The sequence below is a fragment of the Hordeum vulgare genome, chromosome 1H (genome assembly GCF_904849725.1).
Source record: "Hordeum vulgare subsp. vulgare chromosome 1H, MorexV3_pseudomolecules_assembly, whole genome shotgun sequence".
NCBI lineage: Eukaryota > Viridiplantae > Streptophyta > Magnoliopsida > Poales > Poaceae > Hordeum > Hordeum vulgare.
In genome coordinates, this window is record NC_058518.1 from 203,077,646 (window position 1) to 203,085,010 (window position 7,365).

The following is a 7,365-nucleotide window of genomic DNA, read 5'->3' on the forward strand; positions in this document are numbered from 1 at the left end:
GTGAACGGTTCTAGAAAGGACTGGTCCAATAAGTTAGGACATGCCTTGTGGGCGTATAGAATGGCTTAAAAAAATCCCATGGGGATGTCTCCGTATAAGATGGTTTATAGCAAGGCATGCCATCTACCTCTAGAGTTAGCGCACAAAGCTTTCTGGGTTGTTAGAGAGCTTAATGTTGATCCAAAGCTTGCTTTTGAAAAGCGTCTCATGAACCTGACCTCTCTAGATGAGTGGAGAAGTGAAGCTTACGAGAGCGCAAAAATGTTCAAAGAAAAGGTAAAGAAGTGGCATGACAAGAGAATTTTGAAACGTGAATTTAATGTTGGTGATAAAGTTTTGTTGTATAGATCTCGTTTCAGGTTTTCTGCAGGTAAATTACTTTCCAAGTGGGAAGGACCATACCATATCGAAGAAGTCTACCGCTCTAGTGCAATCAACATTAATAATTTTGAAGGCACAAAACCACATGTTGTGAATGGGCAAAGACTCAAGCATTACATGGCTGGAGACCCCATCAATGTAGAGGTCGATGTGATACAGGTAGCCACTCATGAAGAACATATTGCAACACTGTATCAGACACCGACAGAAGCAGAATAAGAATAGGTATGAAATACGGTAAAGAAACTTCGCGAACATCAATAAAAGTTCTGTATTATGTGTTCTTGCAAAATTAGGAAAATTCCGAGCTGAAGCAGAGCCGGAGAGGAGGTCCAGGTGCTCCAGGCGACCTGGTGGCGCGGGCTTTCCCCTAGCTGCGCCAGGAGGCCGCCTGGACCACCCGGAGTCCATCTCCGGCTCTACTTTGGCTCGTTACCTTCCTTTTGGTGCAGAAATTTTTGCTATATATTTTCTCGGATCGTCTCGGCTTTGTATCTTGCGATTACGTGTGTTTTCTCTTTTGATCTTTTTCTGCTAGCCTAAGAAGCTATTGGTTGATATGTCTTCTTGCGACTCAAGTGGGGAAGACTACATGGGTCGTCGTCTTCGCCGTGTCCAGCAAGATATCAACCAAGGGAAGGTCACCGGATGGGCTACTAATGAAGAGATAGCCGCAAGACAAGCGGAGATGTAGCACTTCATGAGAGAGAAGTCAAGATGGTCACCACCTAGCAAGAAGGAGATCCATCATCACGAGGATCCAGCTCCAACAACCCCATCCTTGTGGAGTTTATTAACCCTCAACATGATCTTTCTATAAATCTTTCGGAAATTGTCCCTCCATGGGAGCTCCACCTGTGTCATCTACTATATCCGAGGCTTATAGAATCACTAACCAATTCTGTCAAGACTTCCGTGTGCTTAAAGTACAGGTGGCCATATTGGAAGCTAAAAAGAGACATCCGGCACATAATAGCGGACTTGAAGAACAACAAGTAGGATGAGAAGTGAAATCTTCATGGGTAATGGCATTTCCTTAGCCTGTTCCAAGCTTGGGGGAGTGCCCGCTATCTTTATTTTTATCCTTTACCTTTTATGGTCAAGTTTAGTGTGTATCATGTCTAGGGAAGTTATCTTATGAAATAGGTGTCTGCATTGAGGTCTGTTACTCCTTTGTGGAATGTCTTGTATCTGTGAGCGTGAAATATCTATGATGGAATATTAATGAGAAGTCTATTGGTTTTTTTGCTGCACTTGGTATTCTCTTCATGCAATCGATCTTATATGCTGATTCTTATGGGAGTATTGATCTTACATATCAGGTATGGCTTTGAAAACTTTATTTAACCTTGGCAAACATAGCATTGGTCATAACAACAAGCATGAGTTTTTTTAGTAGCGACATAGCCAAAACCTCTATGTTCTTATGCTTGAAGTGGTATGCTCACAAGGAAGACAACTTGATGTTTTATGCCAATTATTTATGTTAAACTTTATATTGTTTTGCATCCAAGTCAACATTATTTGTCTGCTCTCAAAAGCCTTTGCTGGCCAACCCTTGCACTAAGTGGTAATACTGCTTGTGCATCCATACCCTGAAACCTCAACCTTCCCAAGAGTCCACCATACCTTACCTATACGTGGTATTTCACCGCCACTCCTAAAGTATATTACTCATGTGCTATCTTTAACCCTTCAAATATTACTCCCTGTTTTGTGCCTCTGTTTTAGCTCATGAGGAAGTACTAGATAATTCATGATCTCCTAACACTAGACAAGTTTTATCCTAGGTTTGCAAGTAATATGCGAACCCCTAACACCAGAAGGGACTGGCATGAGTGCGCCCAGATCGTAAAAGATAATAACAACAAACAAAACCTCCTTCACGCTTTATTGATGAGAAATCAGAAAACTTTGGTAGTGATAAACAAAGGATACTAAGGGGATGTGATCGTCCCCACTTTGGGAGTCGTTCCTCAAAACTTGTCCAACATGAGAAGTATTGGGCTATATACTAGCATTCCTTGACAAATTATGCACCTCTCAAAAGCTTGTTGTACAATCTTGCTGATTTTAAAATCCCTAAAAGCTCTAGCACATGAGTTTTCCCTACTTCCCTCTCCGAAGGGCTAATCTTTTACTTTTATGTTGAGTCAGTAAACCCTCTTCTTTCTATCCTAAAAAGAGCAGACACCTTATGTTGACAAAGATGCATACATTTATATTGTTTCATTTAGAATTGTTGTATCACACCTTTGTTGGTATTATCATTAAGATAAGTAAGTTGTTTGTTAAAGCCTGGCTAAAGCAAACATCTTCCTTTGTGTTAGCATTTTCACTTCTTGACTAATAACATGTTATTTCAAAAAGCTTCAATTGATCTCATCAAAATATAAGAGGAAGAGCAAAAGTTAAAAGTTATTAGTTGTTCTTTGACCAAGGACATGTTTGCCAAGGTTTGATGAGTTTTCTTAGCTCTACTTTTGATTGTAATTGATATTACTCTTTCATAAGGGCCTTATGAGTTGAGATTGTTGTTAAGGATGGTTGAGTTTAGTAGAGAAATTATGATGCTTCTTGTCCGTATTCTTATTTATCGACACTTCACTCTCTAAACTTGTGGACAGGTTTACCAAGATCAGTATTCGCTTGGGGACAAGCGAGGTCTAAGCCTGGGGGAGTTGATACGTCCAAAATGCATCACTATTTTGTATCATAATTTGTCTCTATTCATTTATATATTTCACATTATGATGATGTACTTATAGTGTTTTGGTCTATTTTACACAGTTTACAACTTTCCGGTGCCGAACGAGCAGACGTAGGATTCAGGAGAGAAAATAGCACGAAGAATTACCATATCAGAACAGCTCCAACTGCGCTGACAATTTGAGGGAAGAAGTTTTCGAACACATCCCGAAGATAGGCAGAAGAAGGGCCGGAGGGGGCCACATGCCACCCACGCGAACTACTGGCGCGGGCCACCACTAGGCCGTGCCAGGAGGCCGCCTGGGTGGTGGGTCCCGCCTCCAGTGCTCTCCTTTGGGCTATATGTTCCTCTTGACCTAAAAGTTACGAGGACATAAGAGTTTTCGCAATTCCGCCGCCGCTCCGCGGTGGAAACCTACAAACAAGAAAAGACCTTTCCGACGGGCAAGTTCCGCTGGGGAGAACTCCTCCCGAAAGGGGAGATCATCATCACCATCGTCATAGGCATCATCGAGATCATCATCACCATCATCACCATCACCAGCACCGTCTCCACGTTCATCCCATCTACTTCACCATTGCAATCAGAGTTGTACATTGCACTATTCACCCCCTCTACTCTACCGGTGTTGATTACTCTATTGTGGTGAATGCTATTGAGTTTTGTTGGAGAATTACTCTTTTGTGGTGAATGCTATTGTAGTTTCGTTAGTTCCTCCTAGTAGTCATATGATGTTAAAGTAATATGTGTTGATTGGTATTTAAGTTATGGTGTTATTCTTCTAGTGGTGTTATGTGAACCTGGACTACATAACACTTCGCCTTTTTAAGGACCTGGGGAAATGCATCATGTATAAAGAATGCTTATGGTGGGTTGCCGCAGTGACAGAAACCTGAACCCCAGTTCGCTTACTTTTGCATGAGGGAGTATCGGATCCTAAAGTTTATTGATATAGTTAGGCTTTGCCTTAATTTCTCTCTTGTATTTCTGGATGCTTGCAAGAGGGATTAATCATAAGAGTGTACTTGTATTAGCCTAGACGGTGCACTAGTTAAGATCCACCCACATAATACTTATCAATACAAAACATAGTACTATACGGAATATGGCGAAAGCACTTGACTATCTCTCCCGTGTGTCCTCAGGAAGGCCTTAGTATTTATAAGTTTAGTCCCTCGGCTTATCCTTTGTGTTCAAAAGGATTGGGCCACTTGCTGCACCTCATCACCATTTACTTTCCTTGCATTTATTTCCTTGTTTCTATTACTAGAAAACCCATAAAAAGTTACCTTTCAGTACTTGCAGTTATTCCTTGCTCAAAATCACTTATCGGTACCTTGTGCTCCTCGTTGGGTTCGACACTCTTACTTATCGAGAAGGCTACGATATATCCCCTACACTTGTGGGTCATCAGCAACACCCTGATTTCCTCCTCTAAGCTTTCTGTGCTCGAGATCGAGTCGGAGCTCCACCGCCTTGGGCCGCTATTGAGATCAAGGTAGAGAGCCCCTCTGGCTCTGTTTCTTCTTCCTCTGGATCCACTCCTCCTCTGATGTGTTTCCTCGCTCCTCCCGTAGCTCCTTCGATGTGGGATCCTTGTCGTCGGCGACTTCGTCCACCCTAGGTGCTCTCTCAACCTCCATCTGGATGGTGGCTCGACACTGGTTCCATTCCATCGCCATCTCGCCCCAACGTGCCCTCCTCCATCATGGTGAGTTCTGCCACCTGCTTGGCTGGAGGTTGATGATGGCCTGCTAGTGTGTCTCGTTGTCAGCCTCTCCTCTCTCATCCCCTCTGCCTCTATCATTGGCCGCTCGGCCCCGCACGTCAGGCTTGAACCTAATGGCGCATGTCTGGCTCACTTGCCTGGGATGTTTGGCTATGGTCCGGCCGAGCTGCTACCAGCTCTGGCCTAGGGTACAGTAGCCCTTTTCTTTTTCCTTTTTGTAAATATTTCCAAAAATCGTTCAGGATAAAATAATAGTCCAAATCAAGTGATTCTAACTTCTAAAAAAATGTAATATTGAAACCTATTTAATAGTGGCACTTGTGCAATTTTTTAAGAGAGCTTTTGAAATTGTTTTAATTTAAAACCTTGTTTCAAATATTTTAACTATCTGTTAAAATACATAATAATTTTTACAAATCTTACATTGACCCTAGTATTTTACAAAAAAAGGTTTGACATTTTTAGGAGTGATTTATGTTACCTATTTTTTTCATGGTTTTATTTTGCCCGTTTTATCATGATGATAGATTACGTTGTTGACGAAGGAGTTAGACCAAAATACTTTGAAGACCCCAGAGAATTGGTTTTGCCAGGCAAGCAGCCCTTGGACCATGTCTAGGAAACTATTTTTATGCATGTCATATAGCATTTAATTCTGTTGCATGGAATCATGAATTGACGACCTCCAAGTTGGGTATTGCCGTTACTTTCCTCGTTGATACTTGCATTGAGCATGACCCTACCTTCCTATGAGGGTTCTGTAGGTGGGAACTAGTTAGGATGCTAAGTAGTTTCTATGCAAGAGGGGTGAGATTATGCATGATGTCGGAAACAACGGTGTTTTCAAAGACTTTTCGAAAACAGCAATGGATGCCACTAATGATCGAGGGAGATGATGATTGAGTTAGGTAACCACTTGAGAAAGAAGTGGTGTATCAAGGCAGGTGACTGTGTTGTTTCCAAAAACAAATTGATTAAGTTGTGACCATTACTCCAACCATAAATCTACGACCACGATACCCCTTATGGGACATAGATTTGTTGATTACTATGGTAGGTACTAGCTATGAACCTGTATTACTAGTGGCGGGAGTGACGTGGTCACTCTTGATACGGGGTCTTGCCGAAAAGGACGACCATGTGCTATTTTTACCCACACCAGGAACACCATTGCTTGCCCTCGTGGATGATACTTGTGATGTACATCACGAGGGATGGTACCAATGAGTAGACTCTTTGTTAATATATTCATGGGAAATGCAATATTCGGGTACATACCTCAGGTATGGAAAATACCGCGAGTCATGGATTGACAAGAAAATTTCCAGAGTCTTGTCAGTAAAGGGTGCAACCTCTGTAGAGTGTACAACTATTTGAATAGCCATGTCCATGGTGAAGGACCCTTGGATGACCGCTCTTGGGCTACATCCATTGTTACAAAACTTTGTGTGTGTGTGTGTGTGTGTGTGTGTGGATGTGAGAAGGAGCATATTTGAGCTAAGTCGAATGAATTGACATGATGATGGAGCAAGATATGCTCTACCCGATTTATATTGATATATATAACTTATTCATGTGGATACCAGTTACGTCATGTTGCATGCCTATATAAGATGTTGATCATGTCATTGCACTTAAAATTAGCTTTACATAACTTACCTGTTAGTGCTATATCATGCATTTTTATCACCTTGTTCCAAATATGTGTTGATTGCGAGTACATTCAAAGTACTCATTTGCTTTGTTGGAATCGGGGCTCCGCGGACCCAAAAAGGTTCGAACAGTGGGGTGCGCTCGCTCTCCTTCCAGGTTGTGCCTCTCAATCTCATGGCGACTCTCCGGTGGCTCGAGCTAAGGAAGATAAACAAGAACACTCGCACAGTTTACCCAGGTTCAGGCTTTGCGTTGTAAAACCCTACTCATGCTTGTTTGGATTGCTTGAGGTGGAAGACAGGTACAAAAGGGGCGGGTTCTTGCCCTAATGGAGTTGGTGGATCTCCTTTTGATACGGAGGCTGGACCTCCCTCTTATACATGCATTGGTCCTCTTCCCCGAAAACACACACTTGCCAGGAAGGGTTTCCACAATGGCCATTTTGAAGGGGGCGGGACTTCAACCTACCCTAACAAATGTGGTATTCGAGTGAAACTCTTCGCCATGACTCGCTGGTGGGCTCGGGCTGAGCTCCGTACTGCTGAGCCCCCAGCCCCAGTCCTCTTGCACCAAGTAGGAAACCTTTGGGTGCTGCTTTGGGAACCCGTGGGCTGGCTTTGTTCGTGTTTCATTTGTTGGAATTATGCCCTAGAGGCAATAATAAATATGGTTATTATTATAATTCCTGTATCAAGATAATAGTTTATTGTCCATGCTATAATTGTATTGAATGAAGACTCATTTACATGTGTGGATACATAGACAAAACACCGTCCCTAGCATGCCTCTAGTTGGCTAGCCAGTTGATCAATGATAGTCAGTGTCTTCTGATTATGAACAAGGTGTTGTTGTTTGATAACTGGATCACGTCATTGGGAGAATCACGTGATGG